Here is a 17,617-nt window from a genome sequence, read left to right as displayed (position 1 = left end):
CTCCCTCCCTCTCTCCCGCAGCCTCGCTCCCTCTCTCTCTCCAGCAGTCTCGCTCCCTCTCTCTCTCCCGCAGTCTCGCTCCCTCTCTCACTCCCGCAGTCTCGCTCCCTCTCTCTCTACCACAGTCTCGCTCCCTCCCTCCCTCTCTCCCACAGTCTCGCTCCCTCTCTTTCTCCCGCAGTCTCACTTCCTCCCTCTCTCCCACAGTCTCGCTCTCTCTCCCTCCCACAGTCGCGCTCCCTCTCTCTCTCCCGCAGTCTCGCTGCCTCCCTCTCTCCCACAGTCTTGGTCCCTCCCTCTCTCCCGCAGTCTCTCTCTCGCTCCCTCTCTCCCGGAGTCTCTCTCTATCCCATAGTCTCGCTCCCTCCCACTCCCGCAGTCTCTCTCCCTCTCTCTCTCTCCCGCAGTCTTGTTCCCTCCCTCTCTTCCGCAGTCTCGCTCCCTCCCTCTCTTCCGCAGTCTCGCTCCCTCCCTCTCTCCCACAGTCTCGCTCCCTCTCTCTCTCTCCCGCAGTCTCGCTCCCTCTCTCTCTCCCACAGTCTCGCTCCCTCTCTCACTCCCGCAGTCTCGCTCCCTCTCTCTCTCCTGCAGTCTCGCTCCCTCTCTCTCCCGCAGTCTCGCTCCCTCTCTCTCTCCCGCAGTCTCGATCCCTCCCTCTCTCCCAAAGTCTCGCTCCCTCTCTCTCTCTCCCGCAGTCTCGCTCCCTCTCTCTCTCCCGCAGTCTCGATCCCTCCCTCTCTCCCAAAGTCTCGCTCCCTCTCTCTCTCTCCCGCAGTCTCGCTCCCACTCTCTCTCCCACAGTCTCGCACCCTCCTTCTCGCCCGCAGTCTCGCTCCCTCTCTCTCTCCCGCAGTCTCGCTCCCTCCCTCTCTCCCGCAGTCTCTCTCTCTCCCGCAGTCTATCTCCCTCTCTCTCTCCCGCAGTCTCTCTCCCTCTCTCTCTCCAGCAGTCTCGCTCCCTCTCTCTCCAGCAGTCTCGCTCCCTCTCTCTCTCCCGCAGTCTCCCTCCCTCTCACTCTCCCGCAGTCTCTCTCCCTCTCGCTATCCCGCAGTCTCTCTCCCTCTCTCTCTCCCGCAGTCTCTCTCTCTCCCAGTCTCGCTCCCTCTCTCTCGCCCGCAGTCTCGCTCCCTCTCTCTCTCCCACAGTCTCGCTCCCTCTCTCTCTCCCGCAGTCTTGCTCCCTCTCTCTCTCTCCCGCAGTCTCTCTCCATCTCTCTCTCCCGCAGTCTCGCTCCCTCCCTCTCTCCCACAGTCTCTCTCTCGCTACCTCTCTCCCGCAGTCTCTCTCTCGCTCCCTCTCTCCCACAGTCTCGCTCCCTCTCTCTCTCCCGCAGTCTCGCTCCCTTCCTCTCTCTCTCCCGCAGTCTCTCTCTCGCTCTCACTCACCCGCAGTCTCGCTCCCTCCCTCTCTCCCACAGTCTCTCTCTCGCTACCTCTCTCCCGCAGTCTCTCTCTCGCTCCCTCTCTCCCACAGTCTCGCTCCCTCTCTCTCTCCCGCAGTCTCGCTCCCTTCCTCTCTCTCTCCCGCAGTCTCTCTCTCGCTCTCACTCACCCGCAGTCTCGCTCCCTCTCTCTCCCGCAATCTCGCTCCCTCTATCTCTCCCGCAGTCTTGCTCCCTCTCTCTCTCCCGCAGTCTCGCTCCCTCTCTCTCTCCACAGTCTCGCTCCCTCTCTCTCTCCCACAGTCTTGCTCCCTCCCTCTCTCTGCCGCAGACTCGCTCCCTCTCTCTCTCCCAAGGTCTCGCTCCCTCTCTCAACTGCAGTCTTGCTCCCTCTCTCTCTCCTGCAGTCTCGCTCCCTCTCTCTCTCTCCCGCAGTCTTGCTCCCTCTCTCTCTCTCTCCTGCAGTCTCTCTCTCGCTCTCTCTCTCCTGCAGTCTCTCTCTCGCTCTCTCTCTCTCCCGCAGTCTCTCTCTCCCGCAGTCTCGCTCCCTCTCTCTCTCTCCTGCAGTCTTGCTCCCTCTCTCTCTCCCACAATCTCTATCTCTCCCTCCCGCAGTCTCACTCCCTCCCACTGTCCCGCAGTCTCTCTCTCTCCCACAGTCTCGCTCCCTCTCTCTCTGCCACAATCTCTATCTCTCCCTCCCGCAATATCGCTCCCTCTCGCTCTCCCGCAGTCTCACTCCCTCTCTCTCTCTCCCGCAGTATCGCTCCCTCTCTCTCTCCCGCAGTCTCACTCCCTCTCTCTCTCTCCCGCAGTATCGCTCCCTCTCTCTCTCTCCCGCAGTCTCACTCCCTCTCTCTCTCTCCCGCAGTCTCGCTCCCTCTCTCTCTCTCCCGCAGTCTCGCTCCCTAACTCTCTCTCTCCCGCAGTCTCGCTCCCTCTCTCTCTCCCGCAGTCTCGCTCCCTCTCTCTCTCCCGAAATTTCGCTCCCTCTCTCTCTCTCCCGCAGTCTCGCTCCATCTCTCTCTCTCTCCCGCAGTCTCGCTCCCTCTCTCTCTCTCTCCCGCAGTCTCTCTCTCGCTCTCTCTCTCTCCCGCAGTCTCTCTCTCTCCCGCAGTTTCGGTCCCTCTCTCGCTCTCCCACAGTCTCGCTCCCTCTCTCTCTCCCGCAGTCTCGCTCCGTCTCTGTCTCTCTCCCGCAGTCTCTCTCTCGCTCTCTCTCTCTCCCGCAGTCTCGCTCCCTCTCTCTCTCCCACAGTCTCACTCCCTCTCTCTCACCCGCAGTCTCGCTCCCTCTCTCTCTCTCTCCCGCAGTCTCTCTCTCGCTCTCTCTCTCTCCCGCAGTCTCGCTCCCTCTCTCTCTCCCACAGTCTCACTCCCTCTCTCTCACCCGCAGTCTCGCTCCCTCTCTCTCTCCCGCAGTCTCGCTCCTTCTCTCTCTCCCGCAGTCTCGCTCCCACCCTCTCTCTCTCCCGCAGACTCGCTCCCTCTCTCTCTCCCAAGTTCTCGCTCCCTCTCTCTCCTGCAGTCTCACTCCTTCTCTCTCTCCCGCAGTCTCGCTCCCTCTCTCTCTCTCCTGCAGTCTCCCTCCCTCTCTCTCTCCCGCAGTCTCGCTCCCTCTCTCTCTCCCGCAGCCTTGCTCCCTCTCTCTCTCCCGCAGTCTCGCTCCCTCTCTCTCTCCCACAGTCTCGCTCCCTCTCTCTCTCCCATAGTCTCGCTCCCTCCCTCTCTCTCTCCCGCACACTCGCTCCCTCTCTCTCTCCCAAGGTCTAGCTCCATCTCTCTCCTGCAGTCTCGCTCCCTCTCTCTCTCCCACAGTCTCACTCCCACTCTCTCTATCCCGCAGTCTCGCTCCCTCTCTCTCTCTCCCGCAGTCTCGCACCATCTCTCTCTCCCGCAGTCTCGCTCCCTCTCTCTCTCTCCCGCAGTCTCGCTCCCTCACTCTCTCTCCCGCAGTCTCCCTCCCTCTCTCTCTCTCCCGCAGTCTCGCACCCTCTCTCTCTCCCGCAGTCTTGCTCCCTCTCTCTCTCCCGCAGTCTCGCAGCCTCTCTCTCTCTCCCGCAGTCTCGCAGCCTCTCTCTCTCCCACAGTCTCGCTCCCTCTCTCTCTCCCGCAGTCTCGCACCATCTCTCTCTCCCGCAGTCTTGCTCCCTCTCTCTCTCTCCCGCAGTCTCGCAGCCTCTCTCTCTCCCACAGTCTCGCTCCCTCTCTCTCTCCCGCAGTCTCGCTCCCTCTCTCTCTCCCGAAATTTCGCTCCCTCTCTCTCTCTCTCCCGCAGTCTCGCTCCGTCTCTCTCTCTCCCGCAGTCTCGCTCCCTCTCTCTCTCTCTCCCGCAGTCTCTCTCTCGCTCTCTCTCTCACCCGCAGTCTGTCTCTCTCCCGCAGTCTCGCTCCCTCTCTCTCCCCCGCTGTCTCACTCCCTCTCTCTCTCTCCCGCAGTCTCGCTCCCTCTCTCTCTCCCGCAGTCTCGCTCCCTCTCTCTCTCCCGCAGTCTCGCTCCCTCTCTCTCTCCCACAGTCTCGCTCCCTCCCTCTCTCCCGCAGTCTCGCTCCATCTCTCTCTCCCGCAGTTTCGCTCCCCCTCTCTCTCCCGCAGTCTCGCTCCCTCTCTCTCCCGCAGTCTCGCTCCCTCTCTCTCCCGCAGTCTCGCTCCCTCTCTCTCTCTCCCGCAGTCCCTCTCCCTCTCTCTCTCCCGCAGTCTCGCTCCCTCCCTCTCTCTCCCTCAGACTCGCTCCCTCTCTCTCTCCCAAGGTCTCGCTCCCTCTCTCAACTGCAGTCTTGCTCCCTCTCTCTCTCCCGCAGTCTCGCTCCCTCTCTCTCTCTCTCCTGCAGTCTCTCTCTCGCTCTCTCTCTCTCCCGCAGTCTCTCTCTCCCGTAGTCTCGCTCCCTCTCTCTCTCTCCTGCAGTCTCGCTCCCTCTCTCTCTCCCACAATCTCTATCTCTCCCTCACGCAGTCTCACACCCTCCCACTCTCCCGCAATCTCTCTCTCTCCCACAGTCTCGCTCTCTCTCTCTCTGCCACAATCTCTATCTCTCCCTCCCGCAGTATCGCTCCCTCTCTCTCTCCCGCAGTCTCACTCCCTCTCTCTCTCACCAGCAGTATCGCTCCCTCTCTCTCTCCCGCAGTCTCACTCCCTCTCTCTCTCTCCCGCAGTCTCGTTCCCTCTCTCTCTCTCCCGCAGTCTCGCACCCTCTCTCTCACCCGCAGTCTCGCTCCCTAACTCTCTCTCTCCCGCAGTCTCGCTCCGTCTCTCTCTCTCTCCCGCAGTCTCGCTCCCTCTCTCTCTCTCTCCCGCAGTCTCTCTCTCGCTCTCTCTCTCTCCCGCAGTCTCGCTCCCTCTCTCGCTATCCCACAGTCTCGCTCCCTCTCTCTCTCCCGCAGTCTCGCTCCGTCTCTCTCTCTCCCGCAGTCTCGCTCCGTCTCTCTCTCTCTCCCGCAGTCACTCTCTCGCTCTCTCTCTCTCCCGCAGTCTCTCTCTCTCCCGCAGTCTCGCTCCCTCTCTCTCTCCCACAGTCTCACTCCCTCTCTCTCTCCCGCAGTCTCGCTCCCTCTCTCTCTCCTGCAGTCTCGCTCCTTCTCTCTCTCCCGCAGTCTCGCTCCCTCTCTCTCTCCCACAGTCTCGCTCCCTCCCTCTCTCTCTCCCACAGACTCGCTCCCTCTCTCTCTCCCAAGGTCTCGCTCCCTCTCTCTCCTGCAGTCTCACTCCCTCTCTCTCTCTCCTGCAGTCTCCCTCCCTCTCTCTCTCCCGCAGTCTCGCTCCCTCTCTCTCTCCCGCAGGCTTGCTCCTTCTCTCTCTCCCGCAGTCTCGCTCCCTCTCTCTCTCTCCTGCAGTCTCCCTCCCTCTCTCTTTCCCGCAGTCTCGCTCCCTCTCTCTCTCCTGCAGCCTTGCTCCCTCTCTCTCTCCCGCAGTCTCGCTCCCTCTCTCTCTCCCACAGTCTCGCTCCCTCTCTCTCTCCCACAGTCTCGCTCCCTCCCTCTCTCTCTCCCGCACACTCGCTCCCTCTCTCTCTCCCAAGGTCTCGCTCCATCTCTCTCCTGCAGTCTCGCTCCCTCTCTCTCTCCCGCAGTCTCGCTCCCTCTCTCTCTCTCCCGCAGTCTTGCTCCCTCTCTCTCTCTCTCCTGCAGTCTCTCTCTAGCTCTCTCTCTCTCCTGCAGTCTCTCTCTCTCGCAGTCTCGCTCTCTCTCTCCTGCAGTCTCGCTCCCTCTCTCTCTCCCACAATCTCTATCTCTCCCTCCCGCAGTCTCGCTCCCTCCCACTCTCCCGCAGTCACTCTCTCTCCCGCAGCCTCACTCTCTCTCTCTCTGCCACAATCTCTATCTCTCCCTCCCGCAGTATCGCTCCCTCTCTCTCTCCCACAGTCTCACTCCCACTCTCTCTATCCCGCAGTCTCGCTCCCTCTCTCTCTCTCCTGCAGTCTCGCACCATCTCTCTCTCCCGCAGTCTCGCTCCCTCTCTCTCTCTCTCCCGCAGTCTCTCTCTCGCTCTCTCTCTCACCCGCAGTCTGTCTCTCTCCCGCAGTCTCACTCCCTCTCTCTCTCCCGCAGTCTCGCTCCCTCTCTCTCTCCCACAGTCTCGCTCCCTCCCTCTCTCCCGCAGTCTCGCTCCATCTCTCTCTCCCGCAGTTTCGCTCCCCCTCTCTCTCCCGCAGTCTCGCTCCCTCTCTCTCCCGCAGTCTCGCTCCCTCTCTCTCCCGCAGTCTCGCTCCCTCTCTCTCTCTCCCGCAGTCCCTCTCCCTCTCTCTCTCCCGCAGTCTCGCTCCCTCCCTCTCTCTCCCTCAGACTCGCTCCCTCTCTCTCTCCCAAGGTCTCGCTCCCTCTCTCAACTGCAGTCTTGCTCCCTCTCTCTCTCCCGCAGTCTCGCTCCCTCTCTCTCTCTCTCCTGCAGTCTCTCTCTCGCTCTCTCTCTCTCCCGCAGCCTCTCTCTACCGCAGTCTCGCTCCCTCTCTCTCTCTCCTGCAGTCTCGCTCCCTCTCTCTCTCCCACAATCTCTATCTCTCCCTCCCGCAGTCTCACACCCTCCCACTCTCCCGCAGTCTCTCTCTCTCCCACAGTCTCGCTCTCTCTCTCTCTGCCACAATCTCTATCTCTCCCTCCCGCAGTATCGCTCCCTCTCTCTCTCCCGCAGTCTCACTCCCTCTCTCTCTCTCCCGCAGTATCGCTCCCTCTCTCTCTCCCGCAGTCTCACTCCCTCTCTCTCTCTCCCGCAGTCTCGTTCCCTCTCTCTCTCTCCCGCAGTCTCGCACCCTCTTTCTCTCCCGCAGTCTCGCTCCCTAACTCTCTCTCTCCCGCAGTCTCGCTCCATCTCTCTCTCTCTCCCGCAGTCTCGCTCCCTCTCTCTCTCTCTCCCGCAGTCTCTCTCTCGCTCTCTCTCTCTCCCGCAGTCTCGCTCCCTCTCTCGCTATCCCACAGTCTCGCTCCCTCTCTCTCTCCCGCAGTCTCGCTCCGTCTCTCTCTCTCCCGCAGTCTCGCTCCGTCTCTCTCTCTCTCCCGCAGTCACTCTCTCGCTCTCTCTCTCTCCCGCAGTCTCTCTCTCTCCCTCTGTCTCTCTCCCTCTCTCTCTCCCACAGTCTCACTCCCTCTCTCTCTCCCGCAGTCTCGCTCCCTCTCTCTCTCCTGCAGTCTCGCTCCTTCTCTCTCTCCCGCAGTCTCGCTCCCTCTCTCTCTCCCACAGTCTCGCTCCCTCCCTCTCTCTCTCCCACAGACTCGCTCCCTCTCTCTCTCCCAAGGTCTCGCTCCCTCTCTCTCCTGCAGTCTCACTCCCTCTCTCTCTCTCCTGCAGTCTCCCTCCCTCTCTCTCTCCCGCAGTCTCGCTCCCTCTCTCTCTCCCGCAGGCTTGCTCCCTCTCTCTCTCCCGCAGTCTCGCTCCCTCTCTCTCTCTCCTGCAGTCTCCCTCCCTCTCTCTTTCCCGCAGTCTCGCTCCCTCTCTCTCTCCCGCAGCCTTGCTCCCTCTCTCTCTCCCGCAGTCTCGCTCCCTCTCTCTCTCCCACAGTCTCGCTCCCTCTCTCTCTCCCACAGTCTCGCTCCCTCCCTCTCTCTCTCCCGCACACTCGCTCCCTCTCTCTCTCCCAAGGTCTCGCTCCATCTCTCTCCTGCAGTCTCGCTCCCTCTCTCTCTCCCGCAGTCTCGCTCCCTCTCTCTCTCTCCCGCAGTCACTCTCTCTCCCGCAGCCTCACTCTCTCTCTGTCTGCCACAATCTCTATCTCTCCCTCCCGCAGTATCGCTCCCTCTCTCTCTCCCGCAGTCTCGCTCCCTCTCTCTCTTTACAGTCTCGCTCCCTCTATCTCTCCCGCAGTCTTGCTCCCTCTCTCTCTCCCGCAGTCTCGCTCCCTCTCTCTCTCTCCTGCAGTCTCGCACCATCTCTCTCTCCCGCAGTCTCGCTCCCTCTCTCTATCTCCCGCAGTCTTGCTCCCTCACTCTCTCTCCCGCAGTCTCCCTCCCTCTCTCTCTCTCCCGCAGTCTCGCTCCCTCTCTGACTCCCGCAGTCTTGCTCCCTCTCTCTCCCTCCCGCAGTCTCGCAGCCTCTCTCTCTCCCACAGTCTCGCTCCCTCTCTCTCTCCCGCAGTCTCGCTCCCTCTCTCTCTCCCGAAATTTCGCTCCCTCTCTCTCTCTCTGCCGCAGTCTCGCTCCGTCTCTCTCTCTCCCGCAGTCTCGCTCCCTCTCTCTCTCTCTCCCGCAGTCTCTCTCGCTCTCTCTCTCTCCCGCAGTCTCTCTCTCTCCCGCAGTCTCGCTCCCTCTCTCTCCCCCGCTGTCTCACTCCCTCTCTCTCTCTCCCGCACTCTCGCTCCCTCTCTCTCTATCCCACAGTCTCGCTCCCTCACTCTCTCTCCCGCAGTCTCGCACCCTCTCTCTCTCCCGCAGTCTCGCTCCCTCTCTCTCTCCCGAAATTTCGCTCCCTCTCTCTCTCTATCCCGCAGTCTCGCTCCCTCTCTCTCTCTCTCCCGCAATCTCTCTCTCGCTCTCTCTCTCTCCCGCAGTCTCTCTCTCTCCCGCAGTCTCGCTCCCTCTCTCTCTCCTGCAGTCTCGCTCCCTCTCTCTCTCCCACAGTTTCGCTCCCCCTCTCTCTCCCGCAGTCTCGCACCCTCTCTCTCCCGCAGTCTCGCTCCCTCTCTCTCTCTCCCGCAGTCCCCCTCCCTCTCTCTCTCCCGCAGTCTCGCTCCCTCTCTCTCTCTCCCGCAGTCTCGCTCCCTCTCTCTCTCTCCCGCAGTCTCGCTCCCTCTCTCTCTCCCGCAGTCCCCCTCCCTCTCTCTGTCCCGCAGTCTCGCTCCCTCTCTGTCTCTCCCGCAGTCTCGCTCCCTCTCTCTATCTCCCGCAGTCTCCCTCCCTCTCTCTCACCAGCAGTCCGCCTCCCTCTCTCTCTCTCTCCCGCAGTCTCCCTCCATCTCTCTCTCTCTCCCGCAGTCTCTCTCTCTCCCACAATCTCGCCTCCTCTCTCTCCTGCAGTCACGCTCTCTCTCTATCTCCCGCAGTCTCGCTCCCTCTCTCTCTCCTGCAGTCACGCTCTCTCTCTCTCTCCAGCCGTCTCGCTCCCTCGCTCTCTCCCGCAGTCTCCCTCCCTCTCTCTCTCTCCCGCAGTCTCCCTCCCTCTCTCTCTCCCGCAGTCTCGCTCCCTCTCTCTCTCCCGCAGTCTCGCTCCCTCTCTCTCTCCTGCAGTCACGCTCTCTCTCTCTTTCCTGCAGTCTCGCTCCCTCCCTCTCTCCCGCAGTCTCCCTCCCTCTCTCTCTGTCTCCCGCAGTCTCCCTCCGTCCCTCTCTCTCTCCCGCAGTCTCCCTCCCTCTCTCTCTCCCACAGTCTCGCTCCCTCTCTCTCTCCCGCAGTCTCGCTCCCTCCTTCTCGCCCGCAGTCTCTCTCCCTCTCTCTCTCCCGCAGACTCGCTCCCTCTCTATCTCCCGCAGTCTCGCTCCCTCTCTCTCTCCAGCAGTCTCGCTCCCTCCCCCTCTCCCGCAGTCTCTCTCTCTCCCAGTCTCGCTCCCTCTCTCTCGCCCGCAGTCTCGCTCCCTCTCTCTCTCCCACAGTCTCGCTCCCTCTCTCTCTCCCGCAGTCTTGCTCCCTCTCTCTCTCTCCCGCAGTCTCGCTCCCTCTCTCTCTGTCCCGCAGTCTCGCTCCCTCCCTCTCTCCCGCAGTCTCTCTCTCGCTCCCTCTCTCCCGCAGTCTCTCACTCGCTCCCTCTCTCCCACAGTCTCGCTCCCTCTCTCTCTCCCGCAGCCTCACTCCCTCTCTCTCTCCCACAGTCTCTCTCCATCTCTCTCTCCCGCAGTCTCGCTCCCTCCCTCTCTCCCACAGTCTCTCTCTCGCTACCTCTCTCCCGCAGTCTCTCTCTCGCTCCCTCTCTCCCACAGTCTCGCTCCCTCTCTCTCTCCCGCAGTCTCGCTCCCTTCCTCTCTCTCTCCCGCAGTTTCGCTCCCCCTCTCTCTCCCGCAGTCTCGCTCCCTCTCTCTCCCGCAGTCTCGCTCCCTCTCTCTCTCTCCCGCAGTCCCTCTCCCTCTCTCTCTCCCGCAGTCTCGCTCCCTCCCTCTCTCTCCCTCAGACTCGCTCCCTCTCTCTCTCCCAAGGTCTCGCTCCCTCTCTCAACTGCAGTCTTGCTCCCTCTCTCTCTCCCGCAGTCTCGCTCCCTCTCTCTCTCTCTCCTGCAGTCTCTCTCTCGCTCTCTCTCTCTCCCGCAGTCACTCTCTCCCGCAGTCTCGCTCCCTCTCTCTCTCTCCTGCAGTCTCGCTCCCTCTCTCTCTCCCACAATCTCTATCTCTCCCTCCCGCAGTCTCACACCCTCCCACTCTCCCGCAGTCTCTCTCTCTCCCACAGTCTCGCTCTCTCTCTCTCTGCCACAATCTCTATCTCTCCCTCCCGCAGTATCGCTCCCTCTCTCTCTCCCGCAGTCTCACTCCCTCTCTCTCTCTCCCGCAGTATCGCTCCCTCTCTCTCTCCCGCAGTCTCACTCCCTCTCTCTCTCTCCCGCAGTCTCGTTCCCTCTCTCTCTCTCCCGCAGTCTCGCACCCTCTCTCTCTCCCGCAGTCTCGCTCCCTAACTCTCTCTCTCCCGCAGTCTCGCTCCCTCTCTCTCTCCCGCAGTCTCGCTCCCTCTCTCTCTCCCGAAATTTCGCTCCCTCTCTCTCTCTCTCCCGCAGTCTCGCTCCGTCTCTCTCTCTCTCCCGCAGTCTCGCTCCCTCTCTCTCTCTCTCCCGCAGTCTCTCTCTCGCTCTCTCTCTCTCCCGCAGTCTCTCTCTCTCCCGCAGTCTCGCTCCCTCTCTCGCTATCCCACAGTCTCGGTCCCTCTCTCTCTCCCGCAGTCTCGCTCCGTCTCTCTCTCTCCCGCAGTCTCGCTCCGTCTCTCTCTCTCTCCCGCAGTCTCTCTCTCGCTCTCTCTCACTCCCGCAGTCTCTCTCTCTCCCGCAGTCTCGCTCCCTCTCTCTCTCCCACAGTCTCACTCCCTCTCTCTCTTCCGCAGTCTCGCTCCCTCTCTCTCTCCTGCAGTCTCGCTCCTTCTCTCTCTCCCGCAGTCTCGCTCCCTCTCTCTCTCCCACAGTCTCGCTCCCTCCCTCTCTCTCTCCCACAGACTCGCTCCCTCTCTCTCTCCCAAGGTCTCGCTCCCTCTCTCTCCTGCAGTCTCACTCCCTCTCTCTCTCTCCTGCAGTCTCCCTCCCTCTCTCTCTCCCGCAGTCTCGCTCCCTCTCTCTCTCCCGCAGGCTTGCTCCCTCTCTCTCTCCCGCAGTCTCGCTCCCTCACTCTCTCTCCTGCAGTCTCCCTCCCTCTCTCTTTCCCGCAGTCTCGCTCCCTCTCTCTCTCCCGCAGCCTTGCTCCCTCTCTCTCTCCCGCAGTCTCGCTCCCTCTCTCTCTCCCACAGTCTCGCTCCCTCTCTCTCTCCCACAGTCTCGCTCCCTCCCTCTCTCTCCTTCCCGCACCCTCGCTCCCTCTCTCTCTCCCGCAGTCTCGCTCCCTCTCTCTCTCTCCCGCAGTCTTGCTCCCTCTCTCTCTCTCTCCTGCAGTCTCTCTCTAGCTCTCTCTCTCTCCTGCAGTCTCTCTCTCTCGCAGTCTCGCTCTCTCTCTCTCTCCTGCAGTCTCGCTCCCTCTCTCTCTCCCACAATCTCTATCTCTCCCTCCCGCAGTCTCGCTCCCTCCCACTCTCCCGCAGTCACTCTCTCTCCCGCAGCCTCACTCTCTCTCTCTCTGCCACAATCTCTATCTCTCCCTCCCGCAGTATCGCTCCCTCTCTCTCTCCCACAGTCTCACTCCCACTCTCTCTATCCCGCAGTCTCGCTCCCTCTCTCTCTCTCCTGCAGTCTCGCACCATCTCTCTCTCCCGCAGTCTCGCTCCCTCTCTCTATCTCCCGCAGTCTTGCTCCCTCACTCTCTCTCCCGCAGTCTCCCTCCCTCTCTCTCTCTCCCGCAGTCTCGCTCCCTCTCTGACTCCCGCAGTCTTGCTCCCTCTCTCTCCCTCCCGCAGTCTCGCAGCTTCTCTCTCTCCCGCAGTCTCGCTCCCTCTCTCTCTCCCGCAGTCTCGCTCCCTCTCTCTCTCTCCTGCAGTCTCGCACCCTCTCTCTATCTCCCGCAGTCTTGCTCCCTCACTCTCTCTCCCGCAGTCTCCCTCCCTCTCTCTCTCTCCCGCAGTCTCGCTCCCTCTCTGACTCCCGCAGTCTTGCTCCCTCTCTCTCCCTCCCGCAGTCTCGCAGCCTCTCTCTCTCCCACAGTCTCGCTCCCTCTCTCTCTCCCGCAGTCTCGCTCCCTCTCTCTCTCCCGAAATTTCGCTCCCTCTCTCTCTCTCTGCCGCAGTCTCGCTCCGTCTCTCTCTCTCCCGCAGTCTCGCTCCCTCTCTCTCTCTCTCCCGCAGTCTCTCTCGCTCTCTCTCTCTCCCGCAGTCTCTCTCTTTCCCGCAGTCTCGCTCCCTCTCTCTCCCCCGCTGTCTCACTCCCTCTCTCTCTCTCCCGCAGTCTCGCTCCCTCTCTCTCCCCCGCTGTCTCACTCCCTCTCTCTCTCTCCCGCACTCTCGCTCCCTCTCTCTCTATCCCACAGTCTCGCTCCCTCACTCTCTCTCCCGCAGTCTCGCACCCTCTCTCTCTCCCGCAGTCTCGCTCCCTCTCTCTCTCCCGAAATTTCGCTCCCTCTCTCTCTCTCTCCCGCAGTCTCGCTCCCTCTCTCTCTCTCTCCCGCAATCTCTCTCTCGCTCTCTCTCTCTCCCGCAGTCTCTCTCTCTCCCGCAGTCTCGCTCCCTCTCTCTCTCCTGCAGTCTCGCCCCCTCTCTCTCTCCCACAGTTTCGCTCCCCCTCTCTCTCCCGCAGTCTCGCACCCTCTCTCTCCCGCAGTCTCGCTCCCTCTCTCTCTCTCCCGCAGTCCCCCTCCCTCTCTCTCTCCCGCAGTCTCGCTCCCTCTCTCTCTCTCCCGCAGTCTCGCTCCCTCTCTCTCTCTCCCGCAGTCCCCCGCCCTCTCTCTGTCCCGCAGTCTCGCTCCCTCTCTGTCTCTCCCGCAGTCTCGCTCCCTCTCTCTATCTCCCGCAGTCTCCCTCCCTCTCTCTCACCAGCAGTCCGCCTCCCTCTCTCTCTCTCTCCCGCAGTCTCCCTCCCTCTCTCTCTCTCTCCCGCAGTCTCTCTCTCTCCCACAATCTCGCCTCCTCTCTCTCCTGCAGTCACGCTCTCTCTCTATCTCCCGCAGTCTCGCTCCCTCTCTCTCTCCTGCAGTCACGCTCTCTCTCTCTCTCCAGCCGTCTCGCTCCCTCGCTCTCTCCAGCAGTCTCCCTCCCTCTCTCTCTCTCCCGCAGTCTCCCTCCCTCTCTCTCTCTCCCGCAGTCTCCCTCCCTCTCTCTCTCCCGCAGTCTCGCTCCCTCTCTCTCTCCCGCAGTCTCGCTCCCTCTCTCTCTCCTGCAGTCATGCTCTCTCTCTCTTTCCTGCAGTCTCGCTCCCTCCCTCTCTCCCGCAGTCTCCCTCCCTCTCTCTCTGTCTCCCGCAGTCTCCCTCCGTCCCTCTCTCTCTCCCGCAGTCTCCCTCCCTCTCTCTCTCCCGCAGTCTCGCTCCCTCTCTCTCTCCCGCAGTCTCGCTCCCTCCTTCTCGCCCGCAGTCTCTCTCCCTCTCTCTCTCCCGCAGACTCGCTCCCTCTCTATCTCCCGCAGTCTCGCTCCCTCTCTCTCTCCAGCAGTCTCGCTCCCTCCCCCTCTCCCGCAGTCTCTCTCTCTCCCAGTCTCGCTCCCTCTCTCTCGCCCGCAGTCTCGCTCCCTCTCTCTCTCCCACAGTCTCGCTCCCTCTCTCTCTCCCGCAGTCTTGCTCCCTCTCTCTCTCTCCCGCAGTCTCGCTCCCTCTCTCTCTGTCCCGGAGTCTCGCTCCCTCCCTCTCTCCCGCAGTCTCTCTCTCGCTCCCTCTCTCCCGCAGTCTCTCACTCGCTCCCTCTCTCCCACAGTCTCGCTCCCTCTCTCTCTCCCGCAGCCTCGCTCCCTCTCTCTCTCCCACAGTCTCTCTCCATCTCTCTCTCCCGCAGTCTCGCTCCCTCCCTCTCTCCCACAGTCTCTCTCTCGCTACCTCTCTCCCGCAGTCTCTCTCTCGCTCCCTCTCTCCCACAGTCTCGCTCCCTCTCTCTCTCCCGCAGTCTCGCTCCCTTCCTCTCTCTCTCCCGCAGTCTCTCTCTCGCTCTCACTCACCCGCAGTCTCGCTCCCTCCCTCTCTCCCAGTTTCTCTCTCGCTACCTCTCTCCCGCAGTCTCTCTCTCGCTCCCTCTCTCCCACAGTCTCGCTCCCTCTCTCTCTCCCGCAGTCTCGCTCCCTTCCTCTCTCTCTCCCGCAGTCTCTCTCTCGCTCTCACTCACCCGCAGTCTCGCTCCCTCTCTCTCCCGCAATCTCGCTCCCTCTATCTCTCCCGCAGTCTTGCTCCCTCTATCTCTCCCGCAGTCTTGCTCCCTCTCTCTCTCCCGCAGTCTCGCTCCCTCTCTCTCTTTACAGTCTCGCTCCCTCTATCTCTCCCGCAGTCTTGCTCCCTCTCTCTCTCCCGCAGTCTCGCTCCCTCTCTCTCTTTACAGTCTCGCTCCCTCTCTCTCTCCCACAGTCTTGCTCCCTCCCTCTCTCTGCCGCAGACTCGCTCCGTCTCTCTCTCCCAAGGTCTCGCTCCCTCTCTCAACTGCAGTCTTGCTCCCTCTCTCTCTCCCGCAGTCTCGCTCCCTCTCTCTCTCTCCCACAGTCTTGCTCCCTCTCTCTCTCTCTCCTGCAGTCTCTCTCTCGCTCTCTCTCTCTCCCGCAGTCTCTCTCTCCCGCAGTCTCGCTCCCTCTCTCTCTCTCCTGCAGTCTCGCTCCATCTCTCTCTCCCACAATCTCTATCTCTCCCTCCCGCAGTCTCACTCCCTCCCACTCTCCCGCAGTCTCTCTCTCTCCCACAGTCTCGCACCCTCTCTCTCTCCCACAATCTCTATCTCTCCCTCCCGCAGTCTCAATCCCTCCCACTCTCCCGCAGTCTCTCTCTCTCTCCCGCAGTATCGCTCCCTCTCTCTCTCCCGCAGTCTTGCTCCCTCTCTCTCTCTCCCGCAGTATCGCTCCCTCTCTCTCTCCCGCAGTCTCACTCCCTCTCTCTCTCTCCCGCAGTCTCGCTCCCTCTCTCTCTCTCCCGCAGTCTCGCACCCTCTCTCTCTCCCGCAGTCTCGCTCCCTAACTCTCTCTCTCCCGCAGTCTCGCTCCCTCTCTCTCTCCCGCAGTCTCGCTCCCTCTCTCTCTCCCGAAATTTCGCTCCCTCTCTCTCTCTCTCCCGCAGTCTCGCTCCGTCTCTCTCTCTCTCCCGCAGTCTCGCTCCCTCTCTCTCTCTCTCCCGCAGTCTCTCTCTCGCTCTCTCTCTCTCCTGCAGTCTCTCTCTCTCCCGCAGTTTCGCTCCCTCTCTCGCTCTCCCACAGTCTCGCTCCCTCTCTCTCTCCCGCAGTCTCGCTCCGTCTCTCTCTCTCTCCCGCAGTCTCGCTCCGTCTCTCTCTCTCTCCCGCAGTCTCGCTCCCTCTCTCTCTCTCTCCCGCAGTCTCTCTCTCGCTCTCTCTCTCTCCCGCTGTCTCTCTCTCTCCCGCAGTTTCGCTCCCTCTCTCGCTCTCCCACAGTCTCGCTCCCTCTCTCTCTCCCGCAGTCTCGCTCCGTCTCTCTCTCTCGCGCAGACTCTCTCTCTCCCGCAGTCTCGCTCCCTCTCTCTCTCCCACAGTCTCACTCCCTTTCTCTCTCCCGCACTCTCGCTCCCTCTCTCTCTCCTGCAGTCTCGCTCCTTCTCTCTCTCCCGCAGTCTCGCTCCCTCTCTCTCTCCCACAGTCTCGCTCCCTCCCTCTCTCTCTCCCGCAGACTCGCTCCCTCTCTCTCTCCCAAGGTCTCGCTCCATCTCTCCCCTGCAGTCTCGCTCCCCCTCTCTCTCCCACAGTCTCACTCCCACTCTCTCTATCCCACAGTCTTGCTCCCTCTCTCTCTCTCCCGCAGTCTCGCAGCCTCTCTCTCTCCCACAGTCTCGCTCCCTCTCTCTCTCCCGCAGTCTCGCTCCCTCTCTCTCTCCCGAAATTTCGCTTCCTCTCTCTCTCTCTCCCGCAGTCTCGCTCCGTCTCTCTCTCTCCCGCAGTCTCGCTCCCTCTCTCTCTCCCGCAGTCTCTCTCTCGCTCTCTCTCTCTCCCGCAGTCTCTCTCTCTCCCGCAGTCTCGCTCCCTCTCTCTCCCCCGCTGTCTCACACCCTCTCTCTCTCTCCCGCAGTCTCACTCCCTCTCTCTCTATCCCACAGTCTCGCTCCCTCACTCTCTCTCCCGCAGTCTCGCACCCTCTCTCTCTCCCGCAGTCTCGCTCCCTCTCTCTCTCCCGCAGTCTCGCTCCCTCTCTCTCTCCCACAGTCTCGCTCCCTCCCTCTCTCTCTCCCGCAGACTCGCTCCCTCTCTCTCTCCCAAGGTCTCGCTCCCTCTCTCTCCTGCAGTCTCACTCCTTCTCTCTCTCCCGCAGTCTCGCTCCCTCTCTCTCTCTCCTGCAGTCTCCCTCCCTCTCTCTCTCCCGCAGTCTCGCTCCCTCTCTCTCCCCCGCTGTCTCACACCCTCTCTCTCTCTCCCGCAGTCTCACTCCCTCTCTCTCTATCCCACAGTCTCGCTCCCTCACTCTCTCTCCCGCAGTCTCGCACCCTCTCTCTCTCCCGCAGTCTCGCTCCCTCTCCCTCTCCTGAAATTTCGCTCCCTCCCTCTCTCTCTCCCGCAGTCTCGCTCCCTCTCTCTCTCCCGCAGTCTCGCTCCCTCTCTCTCTCCCACAGTCTCGCTCCCTCTCTCTCTCCCACAGTCTCGCTCCCTCCCTCTCTCCCGCAGTCTCGCTCCATCTCTCTCTCCCACAGTCTCGCTCCCTCTCTCTCTCCCACAGTCTCGCTCCCTCCCTCTCTCCCGCAGTCTCGCTCCATCTCTCTCTCCCGCAGTCTCGCACCCTCTCTCTCCCGCAGTCTCGCTCCGTCTCTCTCTCTCCCGCAGTCCCCCTCCCTCTCTCACTCCCGCAGTCTCGCTCCTTTCTCTCTCTCCCGCAGTCTCGCTCCCTCTCTCTCTCTCCCGCAGTCCCCCTCCCTCTCTCTGTCCCGCAGTCTCGCTCCCTCTCTGTCTTCCCGCAGTCTCGCTCCCTCTCTCTATCTCCCGCAGTCCCCCTCCCTCTCTCTCTCCAGCAGTCCCCCTCCCTCTCTCTCTCTCTCCCGCAGTCTCCCTCCTTCTCTCTCTCTCTCCCGCAGTCTCTCTCTCTCCCACAATCTCGCCTCCTCTCTCTCCTGCAGTCACGCTCTCTCTCTATCTCCCGCAGTCTCGCTCCCTCTCTCTCTCCTGCAGTCACGCTCTCTCACTCTCTCCAGCCGTCTCGCTCCCTCGCTCTCTCCCGCAGTCTCCCTCCCTCTCTCTCTCTCCCGCAGTCTCCCTCCCTCTCTCTCTCCCGCAGTCTCGCTCCCTCTCTCTCTCCCGCAGTCTCGCTCCCTCTCTCTCTCCTGCAGTCACGCTCTCTCTCCCTTTCCTGCAGTCTCGCTCCCTCCCTCTCTCCCGCAGTCTCCCTCCCTCTCTCTCTGTCTCCCGCAGTCTCCCTCCGTTCCTCTCTCTCTCCCGCAGTCTCCCTCCCTCTCTCTCTCCCGCAGTCTCGCTCCCTCTCTCTCTCCCGCAGTCTCGCTCCCTCTCTCTCTCCCGCAGTCTCGCTCCCTCTCTCTCTCCCGCAGTCTCGCTTCCTCTCTCTCTCTCCTGCAGTCTCGCTCCCTCTCTCTCCCGCAGTCTCGCTCCCTCTCTCTCTCTCCCGCAATCTCGCTCCCTCTCTCTCTCCTGCGGTCTCGA

General features: G+C 62.1%; 1 protein-coding gene across 2 annotated transcripts in view; it reads right to left on the bottom strand.

Moving 5' to 3' along the window:
* fgd1 (FYVE, RhoGEF and PH domain containing 1) overlaps positions 1-17,617 on the bottom strand; it is a 727,438-nt gene that overhangs the window by 63,456 nt on the left and 646,365 nt on the right. The window lies entirely within an intron of this gene.

The sequence above is a fragment of the Carcharodon carcharias genome, chromosome 35 (assembly GCF_017639515.1).
Source record: "Carcharodon carcharias isolate sCarCar2 chromosome 35, sCarCar2.pri, whole genome shotgun sequence".
In the NCBI taxonomy this organism is placed as follows: Eukaryota; Metazoa; Chordata; class Chondrichthyes; order Lamniformes; family Lamnidae; genus Carcharodon; species Carcharodon carcharias.
The sequence above is the reverse complement of the archived record's forward strand: the minus strand, read 5'-3'. Positions and strand labels throughout refer to the sequence as shown.